At 45.6% G+C, this 27,751-nt stretch overlaps 1 protein-coding gene and 1 long non-coding RNA gene across 7 annotated transcripts in view; both read left to right on the top strand.

Moving 5' to 3' along the window:
- LOC135219486 (E3 ubiquitin-protein ligase HERC2-like) overlaps positions 1–27,751 on the top strand; it is a 294,113-nt gene that overhangs the window by 61,820 nt on the left and 204,542 nt on the right. The window lies entirely within an intron of this gene.
- Positions 1,283–27,046, top strand: LOC135220255 (uncharacterized). Its single transcript, XR_010315623.1, has 3 exons — positions 1,283–1,469; positions 25,943–26,113; positions 26,923–27,046. It is a non-coding gene; the product is annotated as an uncharacterized LOC135220255 (long non-coding RNA).

Below are 27,751 nucleotides of genomic sequence, written 5' to 3'. Positions count from 1 at the left end.
ATTCCTCCCTTACGGTACACTGAGGGTTTGTTGCCACCAAAGTGCACATACACTACCACTTCACCATACTTCTTACTTACCGCAATCAACACCTCTTGGAATGGGGCTACTCCCAGACACATCATCGCTTTCAACTGCTTTTTATACTGGCCCACATTCTTCAACCCCAACTATCCAGGCCTTTTACAGACTTCATCTATCACTTCTGCTCAGAGGTCATTTATGCTAGCAGGCACTCTCTTTGAAGCCATCACTTTCTAAGTCTTTCAATCTGTGCCATGCACTTTCGAACAAAGAAGCCCCTCCTCCCTTACTTTAATGGGCAGTGACTAACCATTTTGATAGATTGTCAGGATTTGTATCCCTATTTTATCTATAATTAGCTCACCAGGTAACCTGGACATCATTTCCGTGATGACATTTCTTTTCCCCAGGATATACTCCACTACAAAATCAAAATTGCTCAAATCCTCTAACTTTCCTGCAATCCTTCCATCCACATCTTTCATTCTGTGCAATAACACCAGAGGCTGATGTTCTGTTCTTACTACAATTTCACCCTGTACAAGAATGGTCTTGAAGCTTTTACACAAAACCTCAATGCTGCCAACTCTTTTTCAATTACGGAATTCTTTCTCTCTGCCACACTACTTGCTCTTCCATCAGACATTCACCCATTGATGTACCACTAGTGTCAGTACATATAGACTTCCAACTTACTTGCATTTGGACTGTTGTCTAGATATGCCAACTCAACATCTTTTACTACCTCTTCTTTCAATCTTTCAAATGCTTTTATCATTCTTTCTTCCCACTTCAGCACAGTGCTCTTCTTACATCTAGTCCATTCCATCGATGGGCTTAGATATGCCCGAACAATCTAACAAATTTTCAGTCAAACTCCACCAACCATAAAAATGCACGTAACTCACGCACCGTCTTTGGTCGCAGAAAATCTTGTACCTTCCCCAAAAACTTTCCTGACTTTCACTAACCCGACACTCTCACCTTATGCCCCAAAACCTCTTCCTCTTCAAACCACTCACACTTGGCCACTTTCACTTTCACACCCACTTCTTCTAACTTTCATATCACCGCACTTGCCAACCTTTTATGCTCTTTTACTGTCTTACAACCAAAATATCATCCAATAAAAGAAGGATGAATGGAGAAAATGAATGTATTATGCTGATAAAAACTGTGTATTGTGAATGTTATTTTATGAGTTCTAGTTTGTAAATTTGAATAGTACTTTGTCAGAGACAGGTAGCTTTGGTATCAAAAGTGTTTAATTTTTTCTGTGATTGTTTGCAGGTGAGCACACAGGACCAATTTGGTGTATGAAATTTAGTGGTTGCGGTCGATTATTGGCAACCGCTGGACAAGATCATGTCTTAAGAGTGTGGGTCCTTAAACAGGCTTTTAATTATTTTCTAGATATACGTACAAAATGTAATGCTGACATTAAGGTAAGTAGCACATAAATTATTATTATTATTATTAATCAGAATTATATTGTGCACATTGACCATGTATATAGAATAATACAGTGTTCTAGGTATTTTTCCCTTTCTTGTTAGTTATGAATTATTCATTGCATATGTACTGTATTGTTCTAACAGTAAAATGTAGCATGCTGTTATTATCTTTGTATGTGAAAACACCCTTAAAAAAGTAGATATTGAAAATGTATGGAAATGCCTTTCTTTAGAAAGAATTATATAAAATCAAAGAAATGTTTCAAAGTTAACAAAAAAAATCTGGTAGCACTACTGTGCTAGTTAACAACATGTTTTCTAATTATTTTCCCCTCACTCAATCATATTTACATGTTTTTGGTGTTCTTTTAGCAATTCACAGTACTATTTGCTTCAAGTTATGTTGAGTGTAATGTTTTAGAATTGTGTATGATGTACAGCTGATGAATTTTGCTTATTACATGAATAATTTCACACTACTATTCCCTTACTATGCACATTAAAAATCCTAATAGTAGTGAAATATAGTACCCAAGAAGTCTGTTTGACCAAAATCAATATGAATCATATTATTAGAAAATAACTATGTAGATATTACACATATAAATATCAAATAACCTAATGCAACAGAGTTACAATGCTGCTGCCATACAATATTGAGCAACTTGTTTAATAGCTCAAATAAGTTATTCCCAAGACAAATTTAGGCAAATAAGCAAATATTCAAATTAATCTGTGGAAAATAATGTAAAACTTCATTATTTTTGATACCATAAAATTTTTAAAAAAAAATTAAAGCTATTATCTTGATGTAAATTCCACCCAATGATTACAATGAGGTAAAACATTTGAAAGATGGCAGTACTTATGAATATAATTTTGAAATAAACTTTTAATGACTTTTAGTTTGATATCACCATTGATTTAGGTTATTAGATGAAAACAAAGGAAGTTTTGTGACATGATTTGAAATATTTGAAGGAATGTAAATTTTGAAGAAATAAAAATATTAGTTATCAGTAAACATGAGGATCTTTCAGTGTAGGCTAGTCAGGTTTCATATAATTGGATTCTGTTTCTCATGATTTTTAGTTGCCTTCCTTTTACTACCAGTGCTGTGCAGTGAAAGGCCAACAATTAAATCCTACTTGAAATTGGAAGTTTTGTACATGCAACTTCCCCGGCAGATATATACTTAGCTATAGTCTCTGACGTCCCGACAGAATTCAAAACTCGCGGCACACGCGACAGGTAGGTCAGGTGACCAGCCCACTCCCGGGAATAGGAACCATTCCCGTTTTCTAACCAGAATTTTTCTGTCGCCGGTAGCAACAACACCGTTGTTGGTACCTCCTGCTTTGGAATTCTTTTCTCGTTGGCCGAGGATTATCTGTTTGACCTTTGGTGATGTACATTGATCTTTGGTTTTGGCATACGCTTATCGTGGACCGTTTTTTGGATTTTGGTTTGGATACTCTTTAAAATGTCTGACGAGGTACCTGTATTTAGAGTGTGTACGAAAGAAGAATGTAAGGTGAGGCTACCGAAAGCATCGGTGGATTCTCACACGGTCTGTAAAAAATGTAGGGGGAATGATTGTTCTGCAACTAACACCTGTCTGGAATGTGAGGGTTTAACGGAAGTGGAATGGAAGACCTTGGCTTCTTATGTAAGGAAACTTGAGAAAGATAGAGTTAGGAGGGCTTCCATCAGAAGCTCGAGTAGATCCTGCTCTATTGAGCAGGAAGTAGCTCCTAACTCTTCTGTTAATTCACCTGCTCATAGTTTGGTTTCAGCCCCTTCCCCCAGCAGCGAACCTGTAGATGCGTCTACGGAAATGGCTGCAATGAGAGCCTCAATAATCAACTTGAAAATTGCAACTGCAAGCAATGAAGGAGACAGGTAAGCGCAGTGTTGTGTGCAGTGATTTGTGCAGTGTCCCCAGTGAAGTGGAGGGGGCGTCTGACGACTCCGCATTGCTCCTAGGCCTAGACCTCTTTCAGACTCCCATGACCAAGGGAGGAGGAATGTCGAAAGCCGCAAGGGGGATGTAGAGTATTCCCAATGGTCAGGCGTCCCTTCGGCAGATCCTGTAGCCGCTTCCCAGGCTGCCAAGGACAGCTACTGCAAAAGCGTCCTCAGGAAGTGCTTTTCGGACTCAGACTCTTCGTCCCCAAAGAAAGAGGATGGAGTTCTGCCTCTAAGTCGCGTCCTCTTAAGAGAACCTGGAAACGCCAGCAAGCGAAGCGTTGCATTCCAGTCCTGAACCTTTTCCGGAGTATTCTCCTGCTTGTAAGAAGAGAGCTACGAGATCTCCTGACTCTTCTCCGGAAGGTTTCGCACACAAGACGAAGGAAGTCTTGATAGGACTCCAGCAGCAGTTGTCTGCCTTAGTAGGAGTTCTTTCTGAAGGCTCTTCTAGGAAGAAAGATGTTTCTCTTCCCATCAAGAGTTCTGTTAAGAGAGCCTCAGAGAGTAGGCGCCCTGGCGTTAGCAGACGCTCCTCGCCTGAAAGGTTTTCGTCCCCAGCGAGACCTTCTTCAGTTGGATATGACAGGACTCGTGTGTCCTCTCCTGCAAAGATCGCTAATCGGGAACTCCCTACGAGCAAGAGTTCTCCCAGGAGTTTTTCTAGAGGCGATTACGCCTCTCATGGCAAGTATCAGGAGCCTGATTCGCGGATTTCTCGTGAGAGAATTCGTTCGGCTAAGAGCTCCGGGAGAGAAGAGAGCCCCTCTCTTTTCAGAGCTCCGCTAGAAGGAAGGAGCGTTCGTTCGTCCTCTAGACTTTTCCCGAAGGAACAACCCTCTCCCTCCGGCAAGTACCCAGGAATCAGGAGTCCCGTAGGATCTTATAGATATCCTTCTAAGGACGCAAGAGTATCGCCGAATAGGCACCTCGATTTTGACAAGTGTTCTTCACCTCCCAGGAGGTATAGGAGAGAATCTAGCGCCTCTCCGAATGGACGCAAAGGGAAAAGGAGCTATTCGCCTGCTAGACGCAGTAATCAGGACGCAAGCGTCTCCGCTACTGGACTACGGGAACAAAGGGTTCTCCTTTCTCCTCGCAGGCGCATTTCGCCTTCCAGGCGTCCTCATCAGGACGCAAATGCCTCTCCTTCTTGGACCAGGCATCCTCATCAGGACGCAAGCGCGCCTCCTTCTTGGCCCAGGCGCACTCACCAGGACGCAAGCGCCTCTCCTTCTTGGCGCCAGGAACAGGATGTTCTCCTTTCTCCTCACAGGCGCTCTTCGCCTCACAGGCGTCTGATTCAGGACGCAAGCGCCTCTCCTAGCAGGCGCAAGGAGCAGAGCAGAAGCCCGAGTATAGGGAAGCTCCAGGACTCGTGCAGGAAGGAGGATAGAAACAAGGTTTCGGATATCCAACAAGGGGACATGGATTCTCCTACAGATAGGATTCACGAGAGAAAAAGGCTTCTTTCTCCGGATCGGTCTCCTGAAAAGGCAAAGCCCTCTTCGCCTGCATTGCTTTTGGAAGAAGTTTCGGAAGAAGAGATCTCCAAAGATGCAGGAGTTTCGGACTATAAGAGGCTTGCTTCTCTTTTGTTGCAAGTGTTTGGAGACTCGCTACGCCCGTCGGATCCCCCTTCTCCGGGATCTTTATTATCTAGCACGAAACTGTCGAAGTCCTCCTCCTTCGTCAGGATGACCCCTACTCTTTCTATGAGAAAGTCTCTGAAGAGCCTCGAGAGCTGGCTCAGATCTAAGAAGGAAGCGGGGAAGACTGTATTCGCTTGTCCTCCTTCCAAGCTGACGGGAACCAGGTATGTGGTATGACACCAAGGAGCCAATGGGCCTGGACTCCCTTCGTCCTCAGATGCGGACTTTTTCCACTCTTGTAGATTCTTCAAGACGACGCTCTCTGCATTCTGCAAAAGCCTCTTGGGGAATGTGTGAGGTTGATCATCTCATCAAGGGCCTGTTCAAGACTCTCGAAGTCTTTAACTTCATGGACTGGGCTTTGGGAGCTTTAGCCAAGAAGTCTCAAGAACCAGACTTCGTTACCATGGAAGAGTTGGGCAGCGTATTAACTTGCCTAGACAAGGCGGTTATGGATGGCTCCAATGAAGTGGCATCCCTCTTTGGATCCTGTATATTGAAGAGGAGGGCAGTGTTTAGCTCCTTCTTAACGAAATCTGAGATCCTCCCAGTTATACGCGCCCATCTCTAGTCACCTTTTTCCTCAGGAAATAGTGAGGGATATATCGAAGATCTTATCAGAAAAGGCCACACAGGACCTGTTGGCCCCAGTCAGCTAAAAGGCTAAAACCTGCTGTTCAGGTTTCGAAGAAGGAGAAAGTTCCCTTCCAGCAGCCCTTTCGGGAAGGTCTGCCCCTAGATCTTCTCTCAGAAGTAGACGATCGGAGAAGAGAGGAAGGTCTTTCTCGAAGGCCGTTCGTCAAGACCCAGTGAGACTGCGGTCCTCCAGACAAAAGTGGGTGCCAGGCTTCTAAACTTTTACGAAACTTGGGCATAGAAAGGTGCCGATGCCTGGTCCCTATCCATCCTAAAGAAAGGATATTTAATCCCCTTCAGGGAAAAACCTCCCTTGACTACAACTCCAAGGGAGTTGACAGCAAACTACAAGGATTCTGTCAAGAAACAAGCCCTTCTACATCTCGTGGAGCAGATGCTTTACAAGGAAGCCATAGAGGAAGTAAAAGATCTCTCTTCTCAGGGGTTTTACAACTCGCCTGTTCTTGGTTCCGAAAAGTTTAGGAGGTTGGAGGCCAGTTCTGGACGTGAGCGCCCTGAACGTGTTCGTAAGCAAAGAGGAAGTTCACAATGGAGACAACATCCTCGATATTAGCAGCCCTGCGTCCAGGGGACTGGATGGTATCCCTGGACCTGCAGGATGCTTATTTCCACGTGCCAATACACCCGTCTTCCAGGAAATACCTCAGATTTATGGCTCAAGGAAGAGTATTTCAATTTCGGGCCCTATGCTTCGGACTCTCAACAGCCCCTCAAGTATTCACAGACTGATGAAAAATGTGGCTCACTGGCTTCATCTCGAAGGGATTCGAATATCCTTGTATCTAGATGGACTGGCTGATACGAGCACAGTTGCGAGTCAGATGTCTGGAGGACTTAAAGCTGACACTGGAGTTAACACAGTCCTTGGGACTGTTAGTAAACCTCGAGAAATCCCAGATGATTCCCCAGCAGAACATTGTTTTATCTGGGGATTCGGATGGATTCTCGGGGTTTTCATGTATTTTCCATCACAGGAAAGACAGAACCGCTGCTTGGAAAAAAGTAGCAACCTTCCTAGAGAAAGAACAATGTTCCGCGAGGGAATGGATGAGTCTTCTGGGGACCCTTTCCTCGTTGGAACAGTTCATTTCTCTAGGAAGGCTTCACCTAAGGCCTTTACAGTTCTATCTAAGAGAACATTGGGATCAGAGATCCCAAAATCTGTCCGATTCCTTCCAGATCACGAAGGAAATAAAGGAGGACCTTCGTTGGTGGATGAATCCGTGCAGGATCAACGAAGGAGTATCCCTTCATGTTCCGAACCCTCGGCTAGTGTTGTATTCCGACACCTCAGATGCGGGGTGGGGAGCCACTCTAGGGACGAGAGAAGTGTCAGGCACCTGGAGGGGAGAACAGGTGTCCTGGCACATCAATATGAAATGGAATTAACACCACGAGATTTCACCTGTCTCTCATACACTTCGAGGCTCAGATCTCAGGTTCAGTCCTACAGATCAATTCGGACACACAACAGCCTTAGCTTACATCAAGAAGCAAGGAGGGACGCACTCGTTCTCCCTTTACAAAAAGGCAAGAGAACTACTGCTTTGGGCAGAAGAGAGAAGAATCACTCTCCTGACGAGATTCATTCAAGGGGACAAAAATGTAAGAGCCGACCTTCTGAGCAGGAGAGACCAAGTACTGCCTACAGAATGGACGTTGCATCAGGAGGTATGCAACAGACTATGGAACCTCTGGGGGAGATCAAATATAGATCTTTTTGCCACCCATTGGAACAGCAGGCTGGAAAATTACTGCTCCCCGATCGCCGACCCAAGGGCGATATCGGTGGACGGCCTTCTCCTCGATTGGTCCGGAATAGACGGGTATGCTTTTCCTCCGTTTTTCAAGATCATATCGGAAGTAGTAAGGAAGTTTGGCAGCAGCAGAGGGAGCCAAACTGACCCTCATAGCCCCGTTCTGGCCAGCGCAAAACTGGTACACAGAGGTACTGGGATGGATAGTAGACTTTCCGAGATCTCTCCCAAACAGGAGCGATCTTCTCAGACAACCCCACTTCGACAGGTATCACAAAAACCTGCCCGCTCTCGCTCTAACTGCCTTCAGACTATCGAAGGACTTGTCAGAACGAGAGGTTTTTCTCGAGAAGTTGCGAAAGCGATCGCAAGAGCAAGGAGACCATCTATTATTCGAGTCTACCAGTCGAAGTGGGATGTGTTTCGCACATGGTGTAGGACTCAGAAGATATCCTCTTCCAGTACCTCTGTGACAGATATAGTTGATTTCCTCCTTTACTTGAAGGAAAAATGTAATCTAGTAGTCTCTACAATTACTCTACAATTAAGGGCTATAAAAGTATGCTATCGTCAGTCTTCAGGCATAGAGGCCTTAACATTGGGGAAGACAAAGATTTACATGATCTGATTAAATCCTTCGAGACGTCAAAGAACAGAGGTATTAGAGCACCAAGTTGGAACTGGATGTGTCCTAAAGTACTTGATGACCCCCAAATTCGAACCTCCCCGTAAGGCTACGTTCAGAGATCTGACAAGGAAGTTCTTTATTCTTGGTCGCGCTAGCCTCAGCAAAAAGAGTAAGCGAACTACAAGCCTTAGAACATAATGTTTGGCTTCAGGAACGACTCGGCGTTCTGTTCCTTCAAACCGATGTTTTTGGCGAAGAATGAAAACCCTTCGAAACCTTGGCCTAGAACCTTCGAGGTAAAAGGACTTTCGTCTCTAGTAGGTACAGAGCGAGAAAGGGCTCTTTGCCCAGTTAGAAGCCTTAAGTTCTACTTAGAGAGGAAGAACGAACTAAAGGGGAGTAAGGAGACTTTATGGTGCTCAGTTAGAGATCCCGGAAGACAGATCTCAAAAAATGCTCGGGCGTTCTTCATCAGAGATGTAATCAAGGAAGCCCATTTTAGCGTGTAAAGAAGAACAACTGGACCTCCTTAGAGTTAAAGCTCACGAGGTAAGAGCAGTCGCTACCTCTTTGGCATTCCACAAGAACTTTTCAATACAGACTCTAGTGGAGTCAACTTTTTGGAGATGCAATTCAGTCTTTGCATCCCATTACTTGAGAGACATTCAAGTGACGTATGACAAATGCTTTACTCTAGGAGCGTACGTATCTGCGGATTCGTTGCTGGGACAGGGAGCTGAACCCAATCCTTTTTAGTTTTATTAGGTTAGGGTTTTTAATGGTTTTTTGGTGCGTTTAATTGGTCGATTGAAAAGAGGGTGCAGGAGTTGACCCCTTTCAAATCGTAGTTCTAACATGTTAGTGTGGTCAGGTGATCGGGATTGGTCGTTATGCTCCTTGTAGTGTCTTAATTACCTAAAGCTCTATCATGTAAGAGGGTTAGCCCCCGTTGGTATGATACAGGTCAAGGTTCTGCCATGTAAGTGGGTCAGCCCCCATTGGTACGATCCAAGAAAAGGCTCTGCCATGTAAGCGGGTAAGCCCCCATTGGCATGATCCGAAAGGGTTATCAGTCACAGGTCTCATCCTCTCTGAAACTCTGGTGGCAAGCAGACTCATAGACAGTATCAATGAAGTCTTCTTCCATATCAGGTAGGAACCAAGGTTTGTTTTTTAATATACCTACAACGTATGTTGTTTCCCCGTATATTCATAAATAATTAGTATGTAACTGTCTCTTGCCCTCCACCAAGGGTGTCAATCAGCTAAGTATATATCTGCCGGGGAAGTTGCATGTACAAAAAAGGGATTTTGACGTAAGGAAAAATCTATTTCTGGGCGATTGGCTCATGTCGCCAGCGAAATATCCTTTAATCTATTATTTCTAGGGTAAATGTACTAACACATACCAGAGAATAAATAAATAAAGAAAAAGGTCAGTACAACTGACTCGCTCACTCCAAGAAGGGTGTCGGTATGAACACTATGGCGAGTGAGACCACTACCACGAGCCGAATGCCAATAGAAATCTCCCACTACAAAATCCCCACAAGAGGAGAGCCGACCCACAGAGTGGGCAGCAACTACTACTACTCCATCCCATGCTGCCGACTGCTGCGCCTTCTGGTGGCCATCCTGAAGTTAGCAGACAATCTTGGGCGATGGGATGGGTAGGGCGGGATTTCGCTGGCGACACGAGCCATCGCCCAGAAATAGATTTTTCCTTACGTCAAAATCCCTTTTTCTGGTTCAGCTCGTGTCGCTGCGCGAAATATCCTTTAATCTATTATTTCTAGGGTAAATGTACTAACACATACCAGAGAATAAATAAATAAAGAGAAAGGTCAGTATAACTGACTCGCTCACCCTCCAAGAGGGTGTCGGTATGAACACTATGGCGAGTGAGACCACTACCACGAGCCAAATGCCAAAAGAATTCTCCCACTACAAAATCCCCCAAGAGGAGAGCCGACCCACAGAGTGGGCAGCACTTACTACTACCACTCCATCCCATGCTGCCGACTGCTGCGCCTCTGGTGGCCATCCTTTTCAGTTAGCGCACATGATTCACACGTGCCCTTTTTCTCTCTGTGTTTTTTTGTGCCCTTTTCGTTGGATTTATTTACCATGGAGCGTGCAGCCATCGCAGCAGCTAAGTTAAGTACTCAGTGTTTATTGCTATTTGGTTTTTTCCGGCCTTGAGCCCGTATTTGCTGTTTTTTAGGTATAAATACGTACTCTAGGTCGGAAGCATGGCAGCATGGTCCTGCCTCGTGGTGGGTTCGTTCTTGGTCACCCATACCCAGAACATCCCCTTACTTAAGTACGCTCTATTTTTATTATCCGCTTGTTTAGGGTACAGTCTACAACGGTTTTGTCATGCATGCATGTCTTTTACCTTATGTAGGCTTCTTCCATCCAGACCCTAGCCACGGCCCTTGGTATGGGCCTCGGCTAGCTTTGAGTGGTAGATTTGCCTTCGGGTTAGTCGTACACTCCTGGATTTTTTCTCCTGCTATATTGTTTTCTTTCTTTTATTATATTCATTTGATTTATTTTTATATTGTTTTGGTTCGTTAGGCGTCTGGCTGGCTTAGCCTAGGTTATGGCCCGTAGGGCCTATATGCTACCGCTCTTCAGTTCGGATGCTTCCCGATAGCATCTCTCTGATCAGTTGGTTATGTTCTAGGCTTAGTCATTTGTGGTTTTACCGCCCCGTGGTCATTACGTGATCACGAGGTAGCCAGCGCCTGTCCAGTCACCCCCCCCTCCCGCTCTTCTATAGAGTCGGGGAGGGGTAGGTCGGTCTACCCATGCTCGCTCCGTATACCCGAGCCTGCCTCTCCTTCTCCCCAGGCGGAGGGAGTAGAGGGACGGGACGGACCCAGACTGGACTCGGACCTCCCCGGCTTCTCGGTCCGGTCGGGTGGTAGCGTGTGGGGGGGACTGGCCTTTCCCCCCCTCCGTTGCTACCCCGTCGCTCCGTTACAGCAACGGGTGTCGTATGTCCTCCTTCGCTCTTTTCCCTCCTTACTAGGGCTCCTTTACTACCGGAGACCTGGCATCCAGGGGAGAGAGAGACTAGTCCACCCAGCAGGGTGGACCGGAGCATACAGTTGGTCCCTTCTAACCACTCCGTCTCGCTGAGTTACACACTCCGCCACGCACGGGACGTAGTCCGGTACGTTAATTTTTTTTTTTGTTTTTTAGGTTTAAGATCTTTTATGTTAAACTAGTGTAAGTTTATCTTAAGTTCCTTAAACCAACCCCCCCCCCCCCACCCCCCCCCCCCCTACCCTTACCTGTCTCACTGGATCTCTCCGGGGTCATAGCCTATTCAGGCAATAAGGGAGGGTTATGCACAAATTTTTTCCGAGCTCCGGCATGCTACGGAGTTCTTCTGCTCTTTAGCCTGTAAGTGATAGTCTTTAAGATACTCATGTGTCTTTTCACTTACAGACCACCAACTGTGAGCATCCGGGATGCGTTGCCACACTTCAGGACCCATGTGGACACGAAGTTTTGCCGGTCCCATGCTCCATGCGCGACTCCGCACGGGGATATCCAGGTCTGGTACCACGAGACGTGTACCATCTGTTACGATCTGGTGGCCAGGCCTGCCTTAGAACGGGTAAGTTATTTCCAAGCTCCGGTAACTGGTCCTCATTTGTTATAGTGCTTAAGTCTCTACATTAATCACTCTAACTTAAGATAAAATTCAGGGTCTTATAGTCCCTATATAATTTTAAGTTAAGCTTTATATTGATTTTAGCTTTAAGTTATTCTTAAAATCTAATCAATACCCTCTCTTCCAGGCTCCGGCTGTGAGGGATACCGCACTGGCAACCCTGCGGGCCTGGGTCGGCGGTTTTGGGAAAAACGCCGCCAAGGGTATGCCTTACATCCTTGAGAAGAGGTTGGCGGTGCTAATCTTCCCCGGAGGCAAGGCTACAGGCTATGTCGACCCAGCAGAGGCGGCCCCGACTATCGCTTTTATCCAGCAACAGCTGGCTGCCTCGTTGATGGACCAAGGCCAGGACATCTCCTTGGAAGTCGCGGACGGTGGATATCAAGTAGAACCTATGGTAGGTGTAGACGACCTGTTGGTCGAGGTAAGTACGTTGGACACCCAAGGGCTACCCTTGGGTGCAACTGGTTCTTCTACCCCTGCAACCTCTCCATCCTTCCAAGGCTTTACAGGTAATGAGCTGTATTACTTCTCCTGACGCTTCAGTTAGAACCCAAGGTCCAAGGGTCAAACTAGTGAAATCCTTGACGAAGACGTCGTCGTCGTCTAAGAAGACGGCTTCGGCGTCATCTTCCTCTCGTAAGTCTCCGGCCAAAAACCCCGGAGCAGAGAAATCTAAAGCTTCTGGGTCCGGCTCTAAGTCCTCGAGGAGTAGATCCTCCAGGGAGAGATCTCGCACTCCAGCGGAGGCGTCAGTTCCGCTACCCTTGGTGCCGGTTCAGAGCTACCCTTCCACCTCCGCAGCAGCTCCAGCTTTGGACTCCAATGCTGGCCTGTTACAACAAGTGGGCGATTTGGTTGGGACTCTGAAAAGTAGCATGGAACAGATGTTCTCTCGGCTGTCCGACAGGATTACCTCTCAGGACACCATTATAGCCGGACTGAGCCAAGCTCCTCTAGCCTCTCCTCCACCTTTCAGCACAGGTGGAGCCCAGCTACCGCCGTATGACTCACTACCTCCGTTCTCAATGAACAACCCATGGAGAGTACGTCATACGCCCCCTTCCAGGACGGACTTATTTCTATCCCGGAATGTGGAACTCGGAGAATTGAGGACTTCGAGTTTCTACCCGGAAGACCTTCAGCCTCCGTTCATCGGCTATGCCAGGCTCACCGCCTCAGCCATGACTCGGGATGATAAAGTTCCAAAGGAGACAGTCCTCTATTCACGTGACCAGGCTCAGAGAGAATGGCTCAGGTGTTTAGAGGACATGGATTGTTCCAACACGAAAATCCAACCTTTTAAAAGTCCGTTCACGATCTTTACGATGGAAGAGAGTACTCCGCTTCCCTTCTTGACAAAGATCGCAACAACGACTATTCCAGCAGCCCAGAAGGGGGATTCCATGCCTCAACTGAAGGAGGCAGATCCTACGTCTCCTCTACTTCCTTCAGCCGGTGAATTGTGGGAAGACTTACCTAATACCTTCTCAGCTGGCAAACTCAAACCCGACTGCGCTATGGAGCAGTTTGGTGAGAAGCTACCTAGGCTTCCAGATAGCCTTATCCAGGCAGAGTTCGAGGCCAAGTCACGATTAGCCAGGTCTATTAACTCCATGGCTATGACCGAGGTGGCTACCATTGCTTATGGGTCGGAGCCTCTCTTCAAGCTTCTAACCAAATCTCTGACTCAAACGGTACAGTCGGATATGTTTGAGTTCGCCACTGCCAGGACGAATTGTAGGAAGCATGTCCTGCAAGAAGCGACAATTCGACACGAGCCGAATAAGTTTGCTTATGTCCAGCAATCTGGGGAGCAATGACCTCTTCCCAGATGCGATGGTAAAGGAGGTGCAGTCAGAGGCTACGAACTGAACCAGAGCCTTAAAGAACCGTGGGGTCTTACGGCCAGGAGACGGCAGGATCAAGCCGGGTAAGGGTAAGGCTCAAAGGAAACCTAGACGTTTCCAGCCCTACCAGAAAAAGCAACCACGTTTTTCACAGCAAGTTCCGGCTGCTCCCTTAGTGCAAACAGCCCAACCTTCCACCTCAAAGGCTCAGGCGCAGCCTATTTATGTTATCTCCCCTCAGCCTCAGCCCTCCACCTCTTACGCCCTCTCTCCGGCCTACAACCAGGTCTTCGAGGGTCAAGCTTCACAGAAGTATGACCGCTCGGGTAAGGGAGGCAGAGGTAAGCGATCCTTTCGTGGGAGAGGATCGGGAGGTCCCTTCAATAGGGGAAAACATTTCAGAGGAGGCCGAGGAGGCTACCAGAACCAATGAGGAACTTCAGGTAGGAGGGAGGCTGTTTCACTTTCGCCACCGGTGGAACTTCAGCAAGTGGGCTCAGAGCATTGTATCAAAAGGCCTGGGTTGGAGCTGGTTAGAGAACCCTCCCCCTTCCAGACCTTTCCGCCAACTTCCTTCCAAGGAATGACGGAGTATGCGGAGGACCTCCTTCAGAAAGGAGCTATAGCGAGAGTCAAAAGATTAAAATTTCAAGGTCGCTTGTTCAGCGTGCCAAAGAAAGGCTCACAAAAAAGAAGGGTAATCTTAGACTTGTCCCGCTTAAACTTAGCCATTCGCTGCGACAAGTTCAAGATGCTCACGATCTCGCAGGTGCGGACCTTACTTATTTCCTTGTGGGGCCGTTCACCACCTCTATCGATCTTACCGACGCTTACTATCATATCCCTATTGCAAGACACTTCCGTCCGTATCTGGGCTTCAAGATAGGAGACCAGACATTCTCCTTCAAGGTAGTTCCTTTCGGGCTCAACGTAGCACCCAGGGTGTTTACGAAGCTGGCGGAAGTAGTAGTTCAACAACTAAGATCGCAAGGGATTATGGTAGTAGCGTATCTCGACGATTGGTTGATCTGGGCTTCAACAGTCGAGGAATGCAACAGAGCAACACTGAAAGTGATTCAGTTCCTGGAATATCTAGGCTTCAAGATAAACAGGACCAAGTCAAGACTCACTCCAGAGTCAAACTTTCAGTGGCTAGGCATTCAATGGAATCTATCCTCCCATACTCTGTCGATTCCATCAACCAAAAGGAAAGAAATAGCAAAGTCAGTCAAGCAATTTCTGAGTCACAAACTGGCGTCAAGAAGAACTCAGGAAAGAATCCTGGGTTCACTCCAGTTTGCATCAGTGACGAACATCCTAATGAAAGCCAAACTGAAAGACCTAACCAGAATCTGGCGCTCACGAGCAAATGTCAGGTCCAGGGACAAATTATCCTCAGTACCTTTGATTCTAAAGAATCGACTCCGGCCGTGGGCGAAAGTCAAGAACTTGTCAGTATCAGTGCCCCTTCAGTTTCCTCCACCAGGGATCACCATCCACACAGACGCTTCATTAAGCGGTTGGGGAGGATATTCCAGTTCAAGAAGTTCAAGGAAAAACGTGGTCACCTCAGTTCCGTCAGTTCCATATAAACGTACTGGAAGCAATGGCAGTGTTCTTGACTCTAAAAAGGTTACGCCCGCCAAAGTGCTCCCTCATAAAGCTAGTCCTAGACAGCGCAGTGGTAGTACATTGTATAAACAGAGGAGGCTCCAAATCACGTCATCTAAATCATGTCATGGTAGCCACTCTTTCCCTGGCGGACAAGTTCAGTTGGCATCTCTCCTCCACTCATATAGCCGGAGTGAGGAACGTCATAGCAGATGCTCTATCCCGATCAGTACCTCTAGAGTCGGAATGGTCACTGGACAACAGTTCGTTCCAATGGATTCTTCAGAGAATTCCAGGTCTGTAGGTGGATCTCTTCGCATCCCAAGCGAACCACAAACTCCCATGTTATGTGGCCCCCAACCTGGACCCTCTGGCCTATGCCACGGACGCCCTGGCTCTAGATTGGAACAACTGGGAGAAGATTTATGTCTTTCCTCCAGTGAATCTTCTCATGAAGGTGTTAAACAAACTCAGGACATTCAAGGGTCAAGTGGCTCTAGTAGCCCCAGACTGGCCGAAGAGCAATTGGTACCCTCTAATTCTGGAACTGGGTCTTCGCCCTCTTCGGATTCCCAATCCCAGGCTCTCCCAGTCAGTACAAACGAAGACTGTGTTCGCTTCCTCAGGGATTCTCAAAACCCTAACTTTATGGATTTCATGAAGTTTGCTGCAAAAAAGGATGCGAATATTGACCCGCAAAATATCCTCTTTTTGGAATCCGATAAAAGGGATTCAACCTTGAGACAGTATGATGCTGCTGTCAAAAAGTTAGCAACCTTCCTGAGAGAATCGGATATTAGAATCATGACAATCAATTCAGCTATATCCTTTTTCAGATCCTTATTTGAAAAAGGTTTAGCAGCTAGCACGATTACGACAAACAAGTCAGCCTTGAAAAAGATTTTTCAATTTGGTTTCAACATAGACTTGACAGATTCCTACTTCTCGTCTATCCCCAAGGCATGTGCTAGACTTAGACCTTCTGTAAGGCCTACGTCAGTATCATGGTTCTTAAACGATGTTCTAAAGCTGGCTTCAGAAACCAATAATGACACATGCTCGTTTATAATGCTCTTAAGAAAAACTCTATTTTTATTAAGCTTGGCTTCAGGAGCTAGGATTTCAGAACTGTCGGCTTTATCCAGAGATCCGGATCATATTCAGTTCCTCCCTTCAGGGGAAGTGTTACTTTCTCCGGAACGTAGCTTTATTGCTAAGAATGAAGACCCTTTGATGAGGTGGGAACCGTGGAAGGTTCTACCCCTTCCACAAGATGTATCTCTTTGCCCAGTTTCAACCTTACGAGCCTTTCTGTCTAGGACCTCCTCATCCTCATCGGGTCCTCTCTTTAAAAGAGAAAAAGGTGGTACTTTTATCTATTAAAGGCATCAGGCAACAAATCCTGTACTTCATTAAACAAGCCAATCCTGACTCTTTCCCAAAAGCACATGATGTCAGGGCAGTAGCCACCTCAATTAACTATTTCCAACATATGAACTTCGATGAGTTGAAAAAGTATACTGGATGGAAATCGCCGACAGTGTTCAAACGCCATTACTTAAAGTCCTTGGAAGCTCTGAAATTTTCAGCAGTAGCAGCGGGTAACATAGTTTCCCCTGACTCTAACTAATCTTTAGTAGAAGATCCAGTCCTCCTTTCTACCTGCCTCACCCAACAGTTCGTCTATTCCTGCCTTGTTCATTTACGATCTCCTTGTGTCTTAGCTGCTTTTATAATGATGTGATGGGTGTCCCTTATTTTTTTGCTAGGGACACTCACAGTTGATGATGGATATTAATCTCATGGATGTCATCCCCTTATTTTTATGCTAGGGGATACATCTTATTGTAATGGTTACGGGTTTTGTATATTAAGTCATATACATTCCTTTATATATTATTATTGTTGAGTTTGTTTTGTTCAACTTATTATATTAATTGCTCAAGAATTTTGATACATAGCTTTACACAGATACCATTGTGGTACATATATACCATATTACCCCTGTACATATGTAAATTACCTTAAGTTAAGAAATATTATTAGAATTAAGCGTAATTTAACCAATATTTCTATTTTGTATCACTGTGTATATGTATCCTTGTTAGCAATTATATTCTTTTACTTTTAATTTACTTTTATTTGAGACCTCTTTTTATTTTGTTGATTTTGTTTACAATCTTGTGCTATTTCTCTGGTACGATTTCGTGCAGCGACACGAGCTGAGCCCAGAAAAGGGGATGTTTTTGACGTAAGGAAAAATCTATTTCTGGGCGATTGGCTCGTGTCGCCAGCGAAATCCCGCCCTGCCCATCCCATCGCCCAAGATTGTCTGCTAACTTCAGGATGGCCACCAGAGGCGCAGCAGTCGGCAGCATGGGATGGAGTGGTAGTAGTAAGTGCTGCCCACTCTGTGGGTCGGCTCTCCTCTTGGGGGATTTTGTAGTGGGAGAATTCTTTTGGCATTTGGCTCGTGGTAGTGGTCTCACTCGCCATAGTGTTCATACCGACACCCTCTTGGAGGGTGAGCGAGTCAGTTATACTGACCTTTCTCTTTATTTATTTATTCTCTGGTATGTGTTAGTACATTTACCCTAGAAATAATAGATTAAAGGAAAAAAAAAGAAATTTTTTTCCGCCCCTTTTTTTGGCGACACTATCCAATCGCCCAGACTAGATTTTTCCTTACGTCAAAATCCCTTTTCATGGGCTCAGCTCGTGTCGCTGCGCGAAATCGTACCAGAGAAATAGCACAAGATTGTAAACAAAATAAAAAAGAGGTCTCAAATAAAAGGTAAACTAAAAATAAAAGAATATAATTGCTAATAAGGATACATATACACCAATGATACAAAATAGAAATATGCTTAAATTAAACTTAATTCTAATAATATTTCTTAACTTAAGGTAATTTACATATATACAGGGGTAATATGGCATATATGTACCAAAATAGTATCTGTGTAAAGATATGTATCAGAAATCCAGAGCAATTAACATAATAAGTTGAACAAAACAAACTCAAAACAATAATACATTAATAAAGGAATGTATATAACTTAATATACAAACCCGTAACCATTACAAATAAGATGTATCCCCTAGCATAAAAATAAGGGATGACATCCAAGAGATCAATATCCACAATCAATTGTGAGTGCCCCTAGCAAAAAAAAAATAAGGGACACCCACCACATCATCATAAAGCAACCAAGACACAAGGTAACCGTAGATGAACAAGGCAGGAATAGACGAACTGTTGGGTGAGGCAGGTAGAAAGGAGGACTGGATCTACTACTAAAGATTAGGTAGAGTCGGGGGAAACTATGTTACCCGCTGCTACTGCTGAAAATTTCAGAGCTTCCAAGGACTTTAAGTAATGACGTTTGAACACTGTCGGCGATTTCCATCCAGTATACTTTTTCAACTCATCGAAGTTCATATGTTGGAAATAGTTAATTGAGGTGGCTACTGCCCTGACATCATGTGCTTTTGGAAAAGAGTGAGGATTGGCTTGTTTAATGAAGTACAGGATTTGTTGCCTGATGCCTTTAATAGATAAAGTACCACCTTTTTCTCTCTTAAAGAGAGGACCCGATGAGGATGAGGAGGTCCTAGACAGAAAGGCTCGTAAGGTTGAAACTGGGCAAAGAGATACATCTTGTGGAAGGGGTAGTACCTTCCATGGTTCCCACCTCATCAAAGGATCTTCATTCTTAGCTATAAAACTCCGTTCCGGAGAAAGTAGCACTTCCCCTGTGGAAAGGAACTGAATGTGATCCGGATCTCTGGATAAAGCCGACAGTTCTGAAATTCTAGCTCCTGAGGCCAAGCTTAATAAAAATAGAGTTTTTCTTAAGAGCATTATAAACGAGCATGTGTCATTATCAGTTTCTGAAGCCAGCTTTAGAACATCGTTTAAGAACCATGATACTGACGTAGGCCTTACAGAAGGTCTAAGTCTAGCACACGCCTTGGGAATAGACGAGAAGTAGGAATCTGTCAAGTCTATGTTGAAACCAAATTGAAAAATCTTTTTCAAAGCTGACTTGTTGTCGTAATCGTGCTAGCTGCTAAGCCTTTTTCAAATAAGGATCTGAAAAAGGATATAGCTGAATTGATTGTCATGATCCTAATGTCTGATTCTCTCAGGAAGGTTGTTAACTTTTTGACAGCAGCATCATACTGTCTCAAAGTTGAATCTCTTTTATCGGATTCCAAGAAGAGAATATTTTGAGGGTCAATATTCGCATCCCTTTTCGCTGCAAACTTCATGAAATCCATAAAGTTAGGGTTTTGAGAATCCCTGAGGAAGCGAACACAGTCTTCGTTTGTACTGACTGGGAGAGCCTGGGACTGGGAATCCGAAGAGGGCGAAGACCCAGTTCCAGAATTAGAGGGTACCAATTGCTCTTCGGCCAGTCTGGGGCTACTAGAGCCACTTGACCCTTGAATGACCTGAGTTTGTTCAACACCTTCATGAGAAGATTCACTGGAGGAAAGACATAAATCTTCTCCCAGTTGTTCCAGTCTAGAGCCAGGGCGTCCGTGGCATAGGCCAGAGGGTCCAGGTTGGGGGCCACATAACATGGGAGTTTGTGGTTCGCTTGAGATGCGAAGAGATCCACTTGTAGGCCTGGAACTCTCTGAAGAATCCATTGGAACGAACTGTTTGTCCAGTGACCCATTCCGACTCTAGAGGTACTGATCGGGATAGAGCATCTGCTATGACGTTTCTCACTCCAGCTATGTGGGTGGAGGAGAGATGCCAACTGAACTTGTCCGCCAGGGAGAGATGGCTACCATGACATGATTTAGATGACGTGATTTGGAGCCGCCTCTGTTTATACAATGTATACCCCCCCCCACTGCGCTGTCCAAGACTAGCTTTATATGGGATACTTTGGCGGACGTAACCTTTTCAGAGTCAAGAACACTGCCATTGCTTCCAGTACGTTTATATGGAACTGACGGAACTGAGGTGACCAGGTTCCTTGAACTTTCTTGAACTGGGAATATCCTCCCCAACCGCTTAATGAAGCGTCTGTGTGGATGGTAATTCCTGGTGGAGGAAACTGAAGGGGCACTGATACCGATAAGTTCTTGACTTTCGCCCACGGCCGGAGTCGATTCCGTAGAATCAGAGGGACTGAGGATAATTTGTCCCTGGACCTGACATTTGCTCGTGAGCGCCAGATTCTGGTTAGGTCTTTCAGTTTGGCTTTCATCAGGATGTTTGTCACTGATGCAAACTGGAGTGAACCCAGGATCCTTTCCTGAGTTCTTCTTGACGCCAGTTTGTGACTCAGAAATTGCTTGACTGACTTCGCTATTTCTTTCCTCTTGGTTGATGGAATCGACAGAGTATGGGAGGATAGATTCCATTGAATGCCTAGCCACTGAAAGTTTGACTCTGGAGTGAGTCTTGACTTGGTCCTGTTTATCTTGAAGCCTAGATATTCCAGGAACTGAATCACTTTCAGTGTTGCTCTGTTGCATTCCTCGACTGTTGAAGCCCAGATCAACCAATCGTCGAGATACGCTACTACCATAACCCCTTGCGATCTTAGTTGTTGAACTACTACTTCCGCCAGCTTCGTGAACACCCTGGGTGCTACGTTGAGCCCGAAAGGAACTACCTTGAAGGAGAATGTCTGGTCTCCTATCTTGAAGCCCAGATACGGACGGAAGTGTCTTGCAATAGGGATATGATAGTAAGCGTCTGTAAGATCGATAGAGGTGGTGACGGCCCCACGGGGAAGTAAGGTCCGCACCTGCGAGATCGTGAGCATCTTGAACTTGTCGCAGCGAATGGCTAAGTTTAAGCGGGACAAGTCTAAGATTACCCTTCTTTTTTGTGAGCCTTTCTTTGGCACGCTGAACAAGCGACCTTGAAATTTTAACCTGTTGACTCTCGCTATAGCTCCTTTCTGAAGGAGATCCTCCGCATACTCCGTCAATTCCTTGGAAGGAAGTTGGCGGAAAGGTCTGGATGGGGGTGGGCTCGCTAACCAGCTCCAACCCAGGCCTTTGACACAATGCTCTGAGCCCACTTGCTGAAGTTCCACCGGTGGCGAAACGTGAAACAGCCTCCCTCCTACCTGAAAATCCTCATTGGTTTTGGTAGCCTCCTCGGCCTCCCACTGAAATGCTTGCCTCTATTAAAGGGACCTCCCGATCCTCTCCCACGAAAGGATCGCTTACCTCTGCCTCCCTTACCCGAGCGGTCATACTTCTGGGAAGCTTGACCCTCGAAGACCATGATTGTTTGTAGGCTGGAGAGAGAGCGTAAAGGTGGAGGGTTGAGGCTGAGGGGAGATAACATAAATCGGCTGTGATTGAGCCTTTGAGGTAGAGGGTTGGGCTGTTTGCACCAAGGGAACAGCCGGAACCTGCTGAGAAAAGCGTGGCTGTTTCTTCTGGTAGGGCTGGAAACGTCTGGGTTTCCTTTGAGCCTTACCCTTACCGGCTTGATCCTGTCGTCTCTTGGCCGTAAGACCCCAACGGTCTTTAAGGCTTTGGTTCAATCTCGTAGCCTTTGCCTGAACCTCCTTCACCTTCGCTTCTGGGAAGAGGTCTGCTCCCCAGATGCTTGACGTAAGCAACTTATTCGGCTCGTGCCGAATTGTTGCTTCTTGTAGGACATGCTTCCTACAATTCGTCCTAGCAGTGGCGAACTCAAACATATCCGACTGCACCGTTTGAGTCAAAGATTTGGTAAGAAGCTTAAAGAGTGGCTCTGATCCATAGGCAATGGTAGCCACCTCGGTCATAGCCATGGAATTAATAGACCTGGCTAACCGCGATTTGGAATCGAATTCCGCCTGAATAAGGCTATCTGGAAGCCTAGGTAGCTTCTCACCAAACTGCTCCATAGCACAGTCTGGTTTGAGTTTGCCAGCTGAGGAAAGGTGTTGGGCAAATCTTCCCATAATTCACCGGCTGAAGGAAGTAAAGGAGACGTAGGATCTGCTTCCTTCAGCTGAGGCATTGAATCCCCCTTCTGGGCTGCTGGAATGGTGGTTGTCGCGATCTTTGTCAAGAAAGGGAGCGGGGTACTCTCTTCCATCGTAAAGATCGTAAACGGACTCTTAAAAGGTTGGATTTTCGTGTTGGAACAATCCATGTCCTCTAGACACCTGAGCCATTCTCTCTGAGCCTGGTCTCGTGAATAGAGGACTGTCTCTTTTGGTACCTTATCGTCCCGAGTCATGGCTGAGGCGGTGAGCCTGGCGTAGCCGATGAACGGAGGCTGAAGGTCTTCCGGTAGAACTCGAAGTCTTCAATCCTCCGAGTCCACATTCCGGGATAGAGATAAGCCCGTCTTGGAAGGGGGCGTATGACGCTACTCTCCAAGGGTTGTTCATTGAGAACGGAGGTAGAGAGTCATACGGGGGTAATTGGGCTCCCCCTGTGCTGAAAGGTGGAGAAGAGGCTAGTGGAGCTTGGCTCAGTCCGGCTATAATGTTGTCCTGAGGAGGATCTTATCAGACAACCGGGAGATCATTTGTTCCATGCTGTTTTTCAGAGAACCAACCAGATCGCCCACTTGTTGCAACAGACCAGCGTTGGAGTCCAAAGCTGGAGCTGCTGCGGAGGTGGAAGGGTGGCTCTGAACCGGAACCAAGGGAAGCGGAACTGACGACTCCGCTGGAGTATGAGATCTCTCCCTGGGAGGAATTTACTCCTAGAGGACTTAGAGCCGGACCCAGAAGCTTTAGATCTCTCTTCTCCGGGATTCCTAGCCGGAGACTTGCGAGAAGAAGATGACGCCGACGCCGACTTTTTAGACGACGACGACGTCTTCGTCAAGGTTTTCACTGCTTGACCTTGACCTTTGGGTCTAACGGAAGCGTCAGGAGAAGTATATAGTTCATTACCCGTAAAGCCTTGGAAGGATGGAGAGGTTGCAGGGGTAGAAGATCCAGTAGCACCCAAGGGCATCCCTTGGGTGTCCAACGTACCTACCTCGACCAACAGGTCGTCTACACCTACCATAGGTTCAACATTAATATCAAGCGTCGCGACTTCCGAGGAGATGTCCTGGCCTTGGTCCGTCAACGAGGCAGCCAGCTGTTGCTGGATGAAAGCGATAGTCGGGGCCGCCTCTGCTGGGTCGACGTAGCCTGTAGCCTTGCCTCCGGGGAAGATTAGTACCGCCAACTTCTTCTCAAGAATGTAGGGCATACCCTTGGCGGCGTTCTTCCCAAACCGCCGACCCAGGCCCGCAGGGTTGCCAGTGTGGTATCCCTCACAGCCGGAGCCTGGAAGAGAGGGTATTGATTAGATTTTAAGATTAAACTTAAAACTAAAATCAATTTAAAAGCTTAACTTAAAATTATAGGGGCTACAAAACCCCATGAATTTTATCTTAAGTTAGGGATTAATGTAAAAACTTAAGCACTATAACAAATGAAGACCAGTTAACGGAGTTGGAATACTTACCCCGTCTAAGAGCTGGCTCACCAGATCATAACAAATGGTACACGTCTCGTGGTACCAGACCTGGATGTCCCCGTGCGGAGTCGCGCATGGAGCATGGACCGGCAAACTCATGTCCACATGGGTCTTGAAGTGTGGCGGCGCATCCCAGATGCTCACAGTTGGTGGTCTGTAAGTGAAAAGACACATGAGTATCTTAAAGACTATCACTTACAGGCTAAAGGACAGAAGAACTCCGTTGCATGCCGGAGCTCGGAAAAAATTTAGGCATAACCCCTCCCTTATCGCCTGAATAGGCTATAACCCCGGAGAGATCCGGTGAAACAGGTAAGGGAGGGGGGATGGTTTAAGGTAGCTTAAGATAAACTTACTAGTTTAACATAATAGATCTTAAACCTATAAAACTCGAACGTACCGGACTAAGTCCAGTGCGTGGCGGAGTGTCGTAACTCAGCGAGACGGAGTGGTTAGAAGGGACCAACTGTCTGCCCCGGTCCACCCTGCTGGGTGGACTAGCCCCTTTCCGCTGGATGCCAGGTCTCCGGTAGTAAAGGAGCCCTAGTAAGGTGGGAAAGAGCGAGACATACAGACTCGGGCTAGCAACGGAGCGACGGAGTAGCAACGGAGGGGGGGAAAGGCCAGTCCCCCCCCACCTTACCATCCGGACGGTACCGAGAAGCCGGAGAGGTCGAGTCCAGTCTGGATCTGTCCCGTCCCTCTACTCCTCCGCCTGGGGGAGAGAGGGAGGCGGGCTCGGGTATGCGGAGCGAGCATGGGTGGGCAGACCGACCCACCCACCCCGACTCTATGGAAGAGCGGGAGGGGGGGAAGGTGACTGGACAGGCGTCTGGCTGCCCTGTGATCACGTAGTGACCATGGGGCGGAAGTACAAAACAATGGACAACATAGCCTAGAACATAACCAGCTGATCAGAGAGATGCTATCGGGAAGCAACCGAACTGAAGAGCGGTAGCATATAGGCCCTATGGGCCACCACCTAGGCTAAGCAAAGCCAGACGCCTAACTAACCTAAACAAATATCATATAAATAATTCAAATGAATAATATGAAAGAAAGAAAACAAAATAGTAGGAGAAAAAATCCAGGAGTGTACGACTAACCCGAAGGAAAGTCTACCACTCAAAGCTAGCCGAGGCCGATACTAAGAGCCGTGGCTAGGGTCTGGATGGAAGGAGCCTACATAAGGTAAAAGACATGCATGCATGACAAAACCGTGTAGACCGTACCCTAAACAAAAGCGGATGATTAAAATAGAGCGTACTTAAGTAAGGGGATGTTCTGGGTATGGGCGACCAAGAACGAACCCACCACGAGGCAGAACATGCTGCCATGCTTCCGACCTAGAGTTCGTATTTATACCTAAAAAACGGCAAATACGGGCTCAGGGCCGGAAAAAAAAACCAAATAGCAATAAACACTGAGTACTTAACTTAGCTGCTGCGATGGCTGCACGCTCCATGATAAAGAAATCCAAAGAAAAGGGCACAAAAAACACAGAGTAAAAAAGGGCACGTGTGTATCGTGTGCGCTAACTGAAAAGGATGGCCACCAGAGGCGCAGCAGTCGGCAGCATGGGATGGAGTAGTAGTAGTTGCTGCCCGCACTCTGTGGGTCGGCTCTCCTCTTGTGGGGATTTTGTAGTGGGAGATTTCTATTAGCATTCGGTTCGTGGTAGTGGTCTCACTCGCCATAGTGTTCATACCGACACCCTCTTGGAGGGTGAGCGAGTCAGTTGTACTGACCTTTTTCTTTATTTATTTATTCTCTGGTATGTGTTAGTACATTTACCCTAGAAATAATAGATTAAAGGATATTTCGCGCAGCGACACGAGCTGAGCCCAGAAATGATATTGTTAGTATACAATAAAGTTTTGTACATACTTACCCGGCAGATATATACGATTAATGCCCACCCACCCAGCCTCCCCTCAGGAGACAGGTGGAAGAGAAAATTCTGGTTAGAAAACGGGAATGGTTCCTATTCCCGCCACCCAGCGGCGGGAGTGGGCTGGTCACCTGACCTACCTGTCGCGTGTGCCGCGAGTTTTGAATTCTGTCGGGACGTCAGAGACTATAGCTAAGTATATATCTGCCGGGTAAGTATGTACAAAACTTTATTGTATACTAACAATATCATTTTAGTGTTCAAATTAATGTTAATTACGAAAAATATCTCTTTAATTTTTTCAGGTATCGCCAACACCGTCCCAGGAATCTTTAGTTTCTCAACATTCAGGGCAGTCAGGGGAAGATTTAGGATCCTTAGACCCCAACGATGATGGCAGTGCCCCTTTTATGCCGAAACCTTTTTGTGTCTATACTGGACATACAGCTGACATGCTTGACATATCATGGTCTAAGGTAAAATACTTTTCTGTAGTTCCTGTGTTTATATTTTTTAAGCAGTGTTAATGTTTGATCTTGATAATTAGAATAGTTCAGTTCTATAGGGTTTTATTAGATAAGAAAAATGGCAAGTTTCTAACTTAAGTGTTGAAAAGCAACCAATATTGTGGCAACAAATTATTCATTTACCTTAATTTTTGAGGCAGTTATGCAGATTCAGGCTTGAGATTTGTGCCATATTACATTTCTTATGGTATTCAACCTAACCACATGATCTAAGTTTCCAAAAGTTTTGGTAGATTTATAATAAAAGTAATGCAACACTGCCAGGGAATTGGAGAATGAATCTGTATTTCAATGAAATTTATGACAGCGTGAAAATCATTTATCCAAAAGTTTAAGCCTTGTAGGGGGTTATTGCCGTCAGTGGACCTCGTGTGGTGCACTGTAGGCATTACTTAAGGTATTTTGCAGCATGCCTTCAGCTCCTAGCTGTAACCACTTGCGTTCCCTGTACTGTACCTCCTTTCGTATTCTCTTTCCTCGTCTTACTTTCCACCCTCTCCTAACACTTGATTCATACTGCAGCTGCGAGGTTTTTTCTTCCTGTTACACCTTTCAAACCTTTTACTGTCAATTTCCATTTCAGCATTGAATGACCTCATAGGTCCCAATGCTTGGCCTTTGGCCTAAATTCTCTATTCAACTCAACTCCAAAAGTTCAAGAACCAAAAAATCCAAAGTTCATATTGTAATTATTATCCATCTGTTTATTTTGTTTTGTTAAAAGTTTCTTAAATGTTCTACATTTCAATTTCTTGCAGAATTATTTCCTTCTGACATCCTCAATGGACAAAACAGTGAGACTTTGGCATATCAGCCGCAAGGAGTGTCTCTGTATTTTTCAACATATGGATTTTGTTACTGCAATTGCTTTTCATCCCAAGGTAGGTTTTTTTTTTTTTTTTCCTTTACAGGCTTCCATTCGTCATCATCACTATATCTGTGTGTGGTTGGACTAGAAATTACTTTTCTTCACTCTTGTCTGATGCACTAATTTTTTCACCACTGAAAATAAATTTGCAGCTCTCTAACCCAGATATTGTTTGTCTTTTTTTTCAATTAATGACATATTTATGATAGTGGAACTTGGTCATGAGTAAACCCCTAATTTCATCCAACAAGACAGGGTTTTAATGGCATTTGCCTTGGCCAGAACCTTTAAATACACCCATTTAAAGAAGAGTCAACCTTATCAATCCTTTCTCCATATGATGTTATTTTGTACTTTTGCATATACTCTGTTGTTACATCTGTTTCCTTATATTTATTTTGAGTCCCATATCTTTGGATGTATAGTGCATGCCATTTAAGGAAGCTTTGCAAATCTTGTGTTTATAGGCTAATGAAAATGGGATCCTCTGCATAATCTAAGTCTGTCAAGTTTCTCAGAACTTGACTCCAAGCCTTTTCTTCCATCATCATCCACATTTTATAAATAAAATCTGCCAGAAGGCAAACAACAAGGCTTTAAAAAATGTAGCACTTGATTATTTACTGCAGATTCATCTAAAGAGCCCCATCAACATAAATATTGCATATTTTTTCATGGATAAATTCAAATAGCTTTACGTATTAATGAGAATTCCATAA

This window comes from Macrobrachium nipponense, chromosome 1 (assembly GCF_015104395.2).
Source record: "Macrobrachium nipponense isolate FS-2020 chromosome 1, ASM1510439v2, whole genome shotgun sequence".
Taxonomy (NCBI): Eukaryota; Metazoa; Arthropoda; class Malacostraca; order Decapoda; family Palaemonidae; genus Macrobrachium; species Macrobrachium nipponense.
The sequence above is the reverse complement of the archived record's forward strand: the minus strand, read 5'-3'. Positions and strand labels throughout refer to the sequence as shown.